General features: G+C 30.9%; 1 long non-coding RNA gene across 1 annotated transcript; it reads right to left on the bottom strand.

Moving 5' to 3' along the window:
- Nucleotides 1–211: 211 nt before the first annotated feature.
- On the bottom strand, nt 212–2,036 carry LOC111920283 (uncharacterized). Its single transcript, XR_002859800.2, has 4 exons — nt 1,778–2,036; nt 1,015–1,130; nt 789–921; nt 212–449 (listed from the first exon to the last, which is right to left on the bottom strand). It is a non-coding gene; the product is annotated as an uncharacterized LOC111920283 (long non-coding RNA).
- Between the last annotated feature and the right edge of the window lie 12,330 nt (nt 2,037–14,366).

Genomic DNA, 14,366 nt, shown 5'->3' with positions numbered 1-14,366 from the left:
CGGAAGTAATAAAATTTATGTTTGAAATTTTCAAATGATTTCCAAATATTTATTTATTTACAATACTCACATAATCAGTTCTTAAAGAATAACAAAATGTAGCAATACTCACTGAATTCTTAAGGAATGAACTCTTTTTGATCAAATATCATTCCAAATACAACATACTATTCTTAAAGAATATATTCAAATGTAGAATTATTTACCGAATTTTTCAAGAATGTGTTATTATAAAATAGTTATTATTCAAACACTACACACTGTAGATAAGTTAAACGGAATTATTAACTAATAACCTAATCAATTGTTTACATAACCCAATATTCTTGAAGAAATCTCTAAACAACTATTTACATAAATCTATATATACATATAGGATCATGCATCTTTTTGTACAAGTTGGGCTTGTATAGGTTCCTGTTGTTGTTGTGGTGCTGCTTGTACTACAACTGTAATTACAACAATATCATTAGTAGCATACAACTTTCTATTATATGATGTGAAACAAATTTGAATACATTCTTTAAGCATTTATAATTTGATATTTATTGATAAAAAAAAAAAAGCAATCTTGATGAATATATAGACAAAAGATACATACATATTCTTGGAGAATATATGATTCAATCCCATTCTTTCATACTTTTAACAAAGAAATTGTTAGCATCTTTCACATTCTTGTAGAATATATGATTCAATACCATCATTTTCTTGAATATTTTATAAACATCATTTTTCACACAAAAACTTTATTCAAACATCACTTAATATGAAGAAAAAGAAAAGACCTTTATACCCCCTTGTACTTTCTTCCTCATAACTACTGCCAAAATCTTCTTATTTGCCTAGTATTACATCCATAATCATTTCGTATACTGTTTTTCCAGGTTTCTAAGCAACAAGTTTGGTCAAGAACTTCACCTGCACATAAATACAATATATATGTAGCAAATTTCAACAACATTTTCTTGTGAATACTCAATATATACATATTTTAAAGATATAGAAATATACCTATGATTGAGGTAATGTACTTAAACCATAGTTATTTCTTTCATCTAGTAATCCACCTCCCATCATACACCGAGCTTCTTCTCTAATCAAAAACTAGTCTGCTGATAGCTTTTTATCTAGAACAACCAACGGATTTTCCATAGTTTACATAAACTATGAGATTCTTATTTTTTTTCAAGATAATAATTTATTATTAAGTAAACTAATTACATATACCTAAGAATAAAGAGGATAAAATGGAAAAAAATGTTACTTTACTATTGCAATATGAAAGAAAACAGCAAGAACTGTATGTGAAATTTCCAGTAAAAAAACTGAATTTTCATAGAAAGCAGAGGTGAAAACCAAGCTAATTTAGTGAAGTGAAAATATAGGCTTTATTATTTGCAATTCAAAACTCCAAATTCAACGATGATAAACTATCATACCAATCAAGCATATTAAAAATGTAGAAACTTGAATTACTATTGTATGCAGATAAAGTGTTTGAGGAAATTACTAGTAGAAAAAATAAACTCAGAAGCAGGTAGAGTGTAAGCCAACTCAAGTTAGTTTTAAATACATGATTATGAATGCAAAAGATTGATGCGTGTTATATTATTTTTTTTTTCTAACTAGATTTAGCACTTATTCTTAAAAAATCAAAACATTAAAATCCTAATAAAAAGCAATTAAGAAACCCTGAATCAATACTCCAAATCTCTAATAAGAGATAAAATAAACAAGACAAGGGGAAAAAGAAGATGTACAGTCTTCGACTTACAAGTTAACATGGATGTAACAGTCAATCAGAGAAATCAGAGAGAAGGTAGGTGGCCCGACGATTGTAGTTGCAGAAGCCATAGAGGTTGAATCTGGACGATAAAAGGGTTCATCAACTCATGAAGATACTTACCAGAGAAGAACACCACAAGAACAACATAGAGACAAGAAGAAGAGAGGCACCGATGATGGGGGATGGACCTGGTGATGAGGGTCGGTGGTGTTGTTTGTGGGACGAAGACGATGATGCGTGGTGTTGGTTTTTTTTGTTAACGTGTAGTATCAATATAAACGGTTATTAAAAGATTTAAGTTTTTACCATAATTAACTATAGCTAAAGTTACTATTATACCCTTGTCAAATGAATGGTCCAGAATTGGTCATACATTCACACATTATTTTATGGTTTTATACTTGAACCTAACTATATATATATATATATATATATATATATATATATATATATATATATATATATATATATATATATATATATATATATATATATATATATATAAAGGAAGCATTTTGCTTTTCACCACATTCATTTGAAACTCCCATGACTTTTCAATTTCAATCTAATAATGATTATAAGTTACTTAATAACGTTAAATAAGTATCAAACCTAAAGTGTAATCATATATAAATTAAATTTCAATATTAGTAAGTATTTTTGCTTTCACCACATTCATTTGAAACTTCCATGACTTTTCAATTTCTTTCTAATAATGATTATAAGTTGCTTAATAAGGTTAAATAAAAATCAAACCTAAATTGTAATCATATATAAACTAAATTTCATTATTAAAAAAATATTTTTACTTCTAATTATAAAGTTATGTCTTTTAACTTTCAATTATACTTAATTTATTAGTTTTAATATATTGTCGGATGTAAACCATTATCATTTTAACTACAACTTTTGAACAATTTGTATATAATACTTAAATTATTAATTTAAATATGACATTATAGGGCCAACTTAAATATAAATTTTAGTTTAACTTAGACAACCCAAAGAATATTTTTTAAATAGTTAAAATTGATAAATTGTAGTGTCTTTCTAATAATGATTTTAAGTTGGTTAATAAGGTTAAATAAATCTCAAACCTAAAGTGTAATCATAAATAAAGTGAATTTCAATATTAAAATAATATATTCACTTTTACTTTTAAAGGTATGTCTTTAACTTTTAACATATTATACTTAATTTATAAGATTTAATATGTTGTTGCATATAAACCATTATCAGTTTAAAGCTATAACTATTGAACAGTTTGGACAAAATACTTAAATTGTCAATTTAAATATAACATTGTCATCTAAAATATAAATTTCAGTTCCACTTAAAAACCCCAATGAATATATTTTGTGAATAGTTAAAAGTGATAAATTGTAGTGCTAAATGCAAAAACTAAATTGTAATTTCAATTTAACTAAAATATTTCCTAAAGATATTTTTAGAATCGTTAGAAAATTTCAAATAAGTAGTTTAAAATAATTACAATAACAATTGTTAAAGATAACTCTATATAAATGATTATATTGTTACCGTTAAAATCAAAAAAATAATGTTTGATGTTTTAAATAATTATAATGATAGAAATTAAAACATTAAACAAATCAATTTTCAAAAATTAATTAACAATAACAACAACTATAAATAACATTAAACCATATATTATATTTAATTTTATTCATGAGTAACTCGTGAGTAGAAGTCATTCAAACGATTGATATTATATAGTTATAATAGATGTATATGTTATCATACAATTCAAAATAATCAATATTGTAAAGATTTCAAATATAAAGGTGTTCCTGCGTAACGCGCGGGCATTCGCCTAGTGTGTGTGTGTGTGTGTGTATATATATATATATATATATATATATATATATATATATATATATAGAGAGAGAGAGAGAGAGAGAGAGAGTTAGGTTCAAATGTTTTCACTATCTATTGTGTGCCCGTATGATTGATTCTGGACCAATCATTTTAGTTATTTTAAGAAACTAATTAATGCATATTAAATGCTGAAGATGTAATTAATACCTATTATATCTTCAACATGTAATATGCATTAATTACTTTCTCAAAATAACTAAAATGATTGGTCCAGAATCAGTCATACATGCACACAATAAATAGTGAAAACAAAATAACCTAACCCTATATATATATATATATATATATATATATATATATATATATATATATATATATATATATATATATATATATATACGCACAGAGAGAGATAGAGCGAGAGAGCTAGGTTCATATGTGGATTGATAAATATTGTGTGGATGTAGGGATCAATATGAACCAATCATTTCAAAATCCTAATAAAGGGTATATTAGTAATCTTACGTTTTAATTAAAAATATTACTTAATTAAATGAAATATTAATTTATATATTAATGGCTAGTTGACTTTATTTTTTCACTTACCCATTTTATTTTTCACCTCTTTTTCTCTTGTTCATCGTCAATGACAATCACCTTACGGATTTGACTGTTCGATTTCTCAACCTCCTTTAAACGAAGGATTTAATTTGATTGTAAAATGCAAAAATTTGTTCATCTTTATCTTCTAGATTAGGTAGGTTACTCAATATTGATATTTTTTCTAAATTATTTTCAGGTTAATTGATTGTTCAACGTATGCCTATTGGGATCAAATTTATTTGGTTGTTTGTAATAAAATATTTGATCAATGATTCCACTTTTCCCAAAAAAAAATTATGGTTTTGTCAATGGAGACAACAATTAGTTGCTACACTTTAGGCACTGATTATGTGTTAAGTGAAGACCACACATACGTTCTCTTTGCAACTGCTTCACACTCCAACTGTTCGATGTATTGCTCCAAAGAATAATCATCTCTTGATTTCTAGATTTTTTAAGCCAAGTTGCATGATGCATACTTATTCAATTTGAACCGTGATGACTCTTTCGCATCTTGTAGGTATGATTTAGATTGGTTTAATCCAATACCGGAGGTATTTATTTTATTATTTTTTTAGTTAGCTTGCAATTCTAGATTGACTATTAAACTAATGGATGATGGGATTGAAAAACCAAAAGTGGTTCAAGTTTCTATTGATTTAAACATGTCATTGAAATGTTCAATGAATCTCAAAGGATCTAGGAGTTTCAATCCATTCTATTAAGCTCCTGTTTGGAGATTCTTAATAGATGATGTAATGTAATTACATTTTGATGTTTAGTAGAATCAAAGGAAGCTTAAAGGAAGATTAAGTTGATTCTGATCATGAAGAGATAGATTTCGATCGCATGGTTCGATGATCAGAATTTTGAGTTGCTGCTTAAGAGTTATGATAGATTGCTTAGGAATAGATAAAAACATAGTTTTCATATGTATTTGCATTGTAAGGATAAATTTTTCCGCAATTTTTAATAAAGAGAATTTTTATTTTATTTCATTTATTTTAAATATCCTTACAATGACATTTGTTAAAATTGTTGTTTATATGTTTCCATTGATAGCAATATTGGAAAATAATTTGATTCTTTTGTTTGTGGTAGTGTCCTAATTTACCAAATAAGGAAAGATTCTCATCACCCAAGTTTCAGTTGGATAGAAACTTGGAATCATGCAACTTGGGTTGTGTGATGAATGTGTCACACCCCGAAAACCAAAGGTGGAAAGATTTCCGGGGTTGACTCCATGTTGAGTATCAAATCCAATGCACATTGTAATCAAAGTAAACAACCATTACATTACATATATAAAAGTTTACATTGTTTCAAAAGTAAATCGTACAAGTGTGATACATAGTATATATATATATATATATATATATGTGTGTGTGTGTGTGTGTGTATATATATATATATATATATATATATATATATATATATATATATATATATATATATATGAACAAAAAGAAAGACGTGTCTTCTACGCACTCCGTCTTCACCAAAAGAGATCACCGGGTACCTGTCTAAGGCAGACTTGAGAATACAAGCAGTTTGAAAATCAGCATAAAGCTGGTGAGTTCATAAGATGTTTGTTTTCTGAAAAATGTACCAGTTTCCTTTAGTTTTCTGAAATAGTTACGAAATCAAGAAAATCCCATATTTTCTTATGTAAAGTAGTTTAGTTATCACTTATTACTGATTTGATAATGTGTTGTATTTTACCCCAGGAAAATCCCATATTTTCCTAATTGCAAAACCGGTTTAATATCACAGAGTATAGTTTAATACATAAAACTATATATCGAAAATCATGGGAGTACTATCCCGAACTACATATAAAATAGTTTGATATACATGAACTATAGATGGAAATAGTTTGAAAACCCTGGGACTAATATCCCGTGCTAGATACAAGATAGTTTGATATACATGAACTATAGATGTAAATAGTTTGAAAACCATGGGACTAATATCCCGTACTAGATACAAGATAGTTTGATATACATGAAAATATAGATTGAAAACCATGCGACTACCATCCCGGACTATATATATATATATATATATATATATATATATATATATATATATATATATATATATATATATATATATATATATTGAAGACCATGGGACTATCATCCCGTACTAAATATAGATTCAAAACCATGGGACTAACATCCCGTACAAGATATAGATTGAAATCAAGGGACTATCATCCCGTACTAGATATAAGATATATACATACTGAAAACCATAGGAATAACATCCTACACTAGATAAAAGATCAATAGATTGAAAACCATGGGACTATCATCTCGTACTAGATATGGAAACTATAGATAGAAAGTAGATATGAAATCGAATCAAAGTCAAAACCAAATCCCAAAGCGAAACCGTGAATAAACTTATATTAATACATATTGTGAGTCAGGTAACCATGTTGATACGACAACGAGACCTCCTTGACGCTTGTCAGACGTCCGACGATATCCAGAATTTGTCACCCCAGGCGTGCCCGCCGAATTGTAGCTAGCAGTTAAGGTGTGGGATTGTCAGTCCCGAATAGATCTATTCACAAATTTAATGCTCTCCCTCCAGGAGACTCTGGTTACACTTCCGGGGAGGATTTACTGATAACCCAAAGGGTAATGACAAAACTCACAAGCTAGTACTAAATTATTCACAGGGTTCTCATACAATATCAAACATACAAAATGATATGAAACGTAATACAGTGAATACAGTTATATACAATGAAATTATCTGGCAATATATATTCTGAAGTTAAACAGAGATAAATTGAATCAGAAATAGTTTATCTAATAACTTTATATATATATATATATATATATATATATAAGTATGTGATTAAACGAGAACTAAAGAACCCCAAATTATTCCCATAATAATTTGATTAGTTAGATTATTTCCTTAACTGAAATTCATATAGTTGTAGTTAATAAATCATCCCTTATGCTCAACATAATACATAAGGGGTAAAAATATTTATAAATTTGCCAGATATTTATTGAAATACATCAATGTTATGTTTTGAAAACATTTGTAATTTGCTTGTATTCCCCCCCCCCCCCCCCCCTAAAACATTGGAAACCATTGAAAAAGGGTAGGGGTATGAACTCACCGGTTGAGAAACGCATCAGTTTGGATCCTAAACGTCACTTCTGGGTTCGCGAACACAAAAGATTCCTATGGATTATGAAATGATATAGATTTGTATCTAATTAAAACTTGATTAATTTATTTGTTAGGGACATACACTTCTAGTTGTGGAAACACTCCATGACAAGTGTTTGGAAGGACCCGGGTGGCATTTAAGGACTTGTATGACTAGGGAATGGAGTTTACTCTTCAAGAGTAAACTCCTTAAGGAGTTTAATGCCCTAAACACCGCATCCACATGAGTTCACAGCCGTGAACTCATGGATGGTGATTTTGGGTGCAAAATGGCTTCATAACAATCGAGAATAAATGCTAGACTTGGATTTTTGACTTTGGAATGGTTCAAAACTTACTTAGGGACCATTTGTTGGAGTTTACGGCAGTAAACATGGAGTTTACGGCCGTAAACTCCCCCTCACATCCAATCCTTAATGTTTTGGTCCTTAAACAATCACATGTGATTCCAATGATTTTTCCCAAGCCTTGTATGGATTTTTAGGGGAGTTTTAGCATGGATTTAGGAGTTTATGGCCCATGAACCCCCTCATGGCCGTGAACTCCTTAGATGGGTGTTTTATTAAGGTTTAAGGCTTCTAAATTGATGGTAGACTCTTCTAGAATTTATCCCAAGGTTTAAGGTGTGTTTAAGTGGCATCTTAACACATTTAGAGGAGTTTACTCTCCAAGAATAAGAGTTTACGACCCAAGCATGTTCTTGGGCAGTAAACTCAAGTTTACTCCTCTAAATTGATGTTCAAGGTGTTCCAAGGCCAAATCCATAATTCTACAAGTCGTATCTAAATCCCCTTTATATGTGTTTGCGGCCCAAGCATGTTCTAGGGCCGTAAACACATGAACAAGGTCCTAATTCGTGCTTTAATCTCAAATTTGAAGGTCAAATATCTTATACAAGGAGTGAAGGAAGGTACCTTGGTGATTAGAAGCCTTAAATTTGAGGTTTTGGACCCTTAATCTTGGTTGAGGAGAAAGGTTAGAGAGAGAGTAGAGAGAAGAAGCAAAAGCTTCAAATGGTAGCTTGAACGCGTTTAAATAGGTCCCAAAACTTGGACACGGTGGAATTCTACCCGATACCAGCATTAAACGGGGCTTTCGGTCGCACCTGATTAAGTTTCCGTAACCTGGCGGGGACGTTTCTAAAATTTCTGAATTAAACATTTTGGGCTAATTTCGTGAGTTCCTAAGGGGTTTGGACACTCATTAGATTACAATAAACATATAAGTTTAAATCATTTAGCCCCAAACGAAATCGGAACAAATTGGTAAACGGCGAATCTTTACGGGTAGAACGGTTTTCGGCGTTGGACAACTTCGGGTTGTTACAGAATGAGAATTTTCATCTTTGGAAAATTAAGACTAATTCCTTTTCCACATGTGTATGTGAGTCAAGTGAAGGAAAAGGGGTTCAAATACACTTGGTTGTGCGTTGGTTAGGTCCACCACAGAGAACGATGAGACTATTTGATATGATTTACTAAAAGTTTAGTAAATATGGTTATTCTTACAAGTTTAAGTGTAATTCTGAAACATTGGAAAAGTTTCAATGTATGGCAGGACGAATGAGAAGAATCAAATTAGGCAGAAAGATAAAAGTTTCTCCAATCTGAAAAGATGGGAGAGTACTTAAGTATCATATTTTATGATCATCTTAATGATTATGAAACCATATCACAATTGATCCTCTAAGGACATCTTAGGTCATTTGTATGGCTAAGAAGGGGAATCGAGAATTGTTGAAATGGTTAAATCAAAAAGTGAATCATACATCGTTCCCAAAACAAGTCTAGAGTCATACTCCAAGATTGAGCCTTGAGTGACATAATCTTAAAAAGGTTTAAAACACTTTTCAAATGTAGATTAAAATGTTTTGTACTCATATACATTTGAAATTGGTAAGTTGTGATGTTTTGGATAAAACAAATACCAACTAAGAGCAATTGTGTGAAGTGTTTAACTTGATAAGAATCCGCACTAACTCTTGAATATTTGTTTTGTCAAGGAATGGTTCTCGAGTCTTAAAATATCTTGATATAGTTTCAAGAACTAATCAAGAGTGATGTTAATCACTAGCCCATGACTTGAGGTTTGTAACCTATCATGTTGACATATTCTTATTTCTGTGTCTATTCCAGTCAAAAGTTGACTATGCTTGTGAGTTCTATGAATTCTCAATTGTTTGCATAACAACCTAGAAACAATGGTAGGCCCTTGAGCTGCCAGGAGGCAAAAAATTAAAATTAAACAAGTTCAGTCCATATGAGTTTGGATTTGTCACTAACCTTGTCTTGTGATTGTGGTTATCACAAATTTATATGGATAGGAACACACACACCAGAAAAATCTAAGTGTCATAAGGTTTCTCTCCAATTCATGAAAATGATGTTGAGGAAATGCATTCACTAAGTAGATTTTAAGTAGATAGCAATTGTGATATTTGCATTCTCAAAGTCGTTAGTGGAGCGTGTGTGGTTAACCGGCACACTAACATGGACTTCTGAAAATGGAAAAAAGTTCTAAACATTATGATTACGACAACCCACTTCATAATTGTTTAGACACACATGTGAGCTATGTAAGGAAAGGTGTAAGATTTTGATAAAGTGTTATCAAAGCATATCGTATCTGGAATCTAAACTTTGGTAAGAAAGTCAATAAAGTATTGATTTCTAGAAGTCCAGCTGATTTCTGGGTACATGTCAAAGCTAGTGGGAGCATAAGTGTTATGCTAGTAAAATAATAATTATTATGCAAGTGGGAGCATAATCAATTATGGTAAGTACTGCAAGTTAGCAATGTTAATTATAGAAAACAAAAGTTTCAATTCGCTTTTAAAAGTTGTTTTGCTATAATTAAGGGAGAGGATTTTATACTTTATTCCAATTCTACAAGCTTAGATTGAGATTTTAATAAACTTTAGTCAAGGATATATATATGAATGTTATGTTGGAATGGTTCAACATAAGGAAATTCTATATATGTTGCGTTCTCAAAAGTTCGATTATGATTACGACATCCCTCTTCATGAATCGTGTCTCATGTGCTTCTGGTATAGGATCGATTACATGTGCTATAATATTTATCCGTTCTAAATTTTTTAAATTCCTAGGGAATTAAGAGGGAAAAAGGATTAGAATTGGATATGACTAAAATGATTAAGAAATTGTCGAGGACAATATGAGGTTTACCACAGACTGGTTACTCATGGACAATTGGAAGTATAATGTAAATTTTGGAAAGGACCATATTGACATATTCTAGAAAATAGGTAACTCTTGTTCAGAAGTGATAGTCAAAATGGGAATATGTAAATGTTTCCATAGGTGGAAGTTATTTTTTGAATATGTGTAAGATTAGAAAACTTAATGCAAGAAGGATGTTCAAAGGAATGTACTTTGAATTTAAGACTTTACTTCCATGGAATTGCTCTCAATTGGAATATTTTGTAATGTATGTTGCCAAGTCTTTGTGACTTTTGTGCATAGTCATTCCAAGAGGATCATTGCATATAACTTTATAATCTAACAGATTTCAGTAAATGTCTAAGAATCTTGTATTCTTACATTTATCATAAGGATTTGGAAATTGTGAAATGAGCATCATAGAAATGTTGTCAATTGATCTACTTCACAAAGATATGACCGTAGGTAAACATAGTGTGCATGCTTGGAGCATGACATAACTATTGTTTTCATTCAAGTATTGAGTTGATTATCCGAAACATTATACAATGAATAATGAGTAATCAATATGATTCAAAAAGTTTCGGTGCCATATAGGATTAGTATTATTCTTGTGTTTCACTTTATATGTTTTGACTTCCCGAATAACTAGATTATTCAAACCGTCCACACTCGATCATACTTTGGAAGTAGGTATTGAGGCAAGATTGTCATGAATGGGTCTGTAGTTTGTCTAGGTAGCCTAGACATAGCTGTAGTATTAATGAGTGCTCCTGGAATAAGATTAGAGTATTGGATTAAACCCACGCTCATTTGTATCACTTCATGGATTTTATCACAAGTGATCATGAGATGATAATATCTTATATTATTCAAACTGAGAGATATGAGTTACAATCTACAAGTCGGTTACACATTGATTATGAAAAAAAGCACCGGTAACTTGGTGTTATAAAACGCATTTTTGTGTGTGATTTCATGAGTAAATAGAGTAAGCATATGAGTCAAAGTTTATCCATTCCTTTCACCCTTGGAGGGATAAATCTATGGGGACTAATTATGGTAATTAGTTATATGTATATGTGTTGGGCTTATGATCAATGTTGGACCAAGTTTACATATAGATACATAAAGAGTTGGGCTACATGAACCATAGATCATAAAACCCATGGGTATGGATTTGGGTTATACCCATGACTCTTGAAATACTACACATATAAATACATGCATCATGACATAAAAAACGCCACTTGTGGTTACACATGAAGTTCTTGGAGTTCATGGGTGTTTTTGGGTGCACAAAATTTTCTCTCAAGTTCCACATTTGTCCATATTGCGTTGTGATTCCACGTGAGGCTTCCACACTATTGGGGTTAAGCTCTTTAAGGCCAAATACATCAAGACTTCAAGGTCCATCAAAAGGTATGTTATCCTAACTAGTATCTTATATGGTTTATGTCAAATGCATGCTAGTTATAGGTTTAATGACCTCGAAACCATTTGCATGTATAATTAGTGAAAACGTAGATCCAAGGTATTTAGGGTTGTATGTGCACTATAGGATGTTGTAGTATACAAAACCTAACATCCTAGCACCCTAAGTGTTGTGCCTCTGATAGATCACAAACACCAAACAATTGGAGAATCTTATATAGAGAGGGGATGGGTTAATTTCGTCTCCTAGAAGTCTTTAGGGTTATATGTCGATGAAAATAGGTAGCCAAGATGGTCTTTATATAATTGAGGAATTAGGGTTTCAGTCAAACACTTATCGATTGCTTAGGCTCTAAGTTGCCCATAAGATCCTTCTCGAACTCTAGCTTGGACGAAAGCTTATGGGCTATCCATATGGATTTCGTCCACTCCCTACTTTAGGGTTTCCTCAGCCCACTTTGCAATTATCCAATAATTACAATAACAGTCCCCTAGTTTAATTAATTTCTTTTGACCACAAAACTAATTCTAAATTAATTTTTGACCAATATTAATTAAACAATATGATTTCTCCTTTAATATATTATTCTCATAATATATTAATAAATCATAATTACCTCTTTTTCTGTTATTCATCCAGTCTAGTTGCTTCGGTGAAGGCAACCCAAAAGGACCATGCTACTATCAGGTCAAGTACATACCAATTATAGTTATAAGCTTAGACACCTAATCCAACAATATGATTATCTGTTTGTTGGATACATGTTATCAGTTATGCATATGTCGATATAGTATGGTTGGTTTGAGATCGTTCAACATTGTGTGGTAGCCAACATAGTTGGGAGTAAGACATGCATAAGATGTGGGCCCCGAGGGCAAGCCATACTTATGATGTAGGCTCGGGAGCAAGCCATATCTAAGCTGTAGGCCCGATAGGCAATCCAGAATCATATTGTAGGCTTAGGGGTAATCGAATCTTTTAACTGTGGACCCAATATATGTTGTTATATGTTGTGTGTGTTGGTACTTTGGGGGAAGTCACTAAGCTTTGGCTTACAACTTCACTTTATTGTTTCAGGTAGTTTGGATGATCGTGGGAAAGCAAAGGCCTGATCGTGCACATATTCCTGTTTTGCGTTATTGGATCTTGGGAAAACTATGATTTTGAATAATACTTTTGAAACAATGACTATTTTGTACACAATGATTGGTTAATGGTTGAAATTTAAAATTTTTAAATTTTTATGAATTTTGGAGTGTTATAATCCACTTAAAGAATGAGTTTAGAAACATCAATAATATCATGGAGTAGAGATTCGTTTGCAATCATATGTTGATTTGCTCCTGAATCAACTACCCTTTTTTGAAAACTTACATTATAGTTAAAAGAGTTAAACAATGAAGTACCTGTCATGTTGGCACTAGTAGGTGCTTCATCAATAACAGTCTTGTCATGAATAAGACGAAAAAACTTGTTGTAATCCTCACTTGTAAGATAATGAGTATCCCCCACTACAATAGATTTAGAGGAAACAATAGGAGTATTGTTAGAAGAAATAGATGAATTAATAGAGTAATGCCTATTTCTTGATTGTTGAACTCGCATTTAGGTATATAATCATTTGGATAACCAATCAGCTTATAACATTTTTCCATTAAATAACCTTTCAACCTATAATTTTTACATTGTAAATTCTAATTATAAACCCTATTTTGATTTTAATTATTTTTACCATGTTTGTAGAAGACAAATATCCATTTCTTTGATGAGACACTTCATGAGAGAAAATAGAGAAAGCAGTCTTGTCATTAGGTAAGGGGTCCATTAGTAAAACGTGACTCTTTACCTAATTATAGGAATCGTCAAGACCACTCAAAAATTTAATAAGATTCATAAGCATAGCACGATTATTGAACATTGTAGCAACCTCACATGTACACTCAGACAAATTAGTTTGACCATCAAAGTCTTTCCAAATAGAGTCAAGCTTATTATAATAGTCAAACAAATTAGTTCCATTTTGTTTGAGGGACTTTATTTGTTGATGAATATTAAACACTACAGAACCGTCAACTTTATTATAGGTTTCAAACATTTCGTTTCAAATCTCTTCAACAATTTCAGAGTAGGCATAACCAGCACAAATTGACTAAAAGATAGACCCAAGAATCCAAGAATAAACAACATCGTTGGTACATTCCCATTTTACGGTTTTAGTATCAGGATTACTGCTCTTTTTTAATGTACCATCTATAAACCCTACTTTGTTTCTGACCTTAAGGACTCTAAGCATAGAACTTCGCCATTACCTAAAATTTTCATT

The sequence above is a fragment of the Lactuca sativa genome, chromosome 3, assembly GCF_002870075.4.
Source record: "Lactuca sativa cultivar Salinas chromosome 3, Lsat_Salinas_v11, whole genome shotgun sequence".
In the NCBI taxonomy this organism is placed as follows: Eukaryota; Viridiplantae; Streptophyta; class Magnoliopsida; order Asterales; family Asteraceae; genus Lactuca; species Lactuca sativa.
This window is presented reverse-complemented; position numbering and strand designations above follow the sequence as displayed.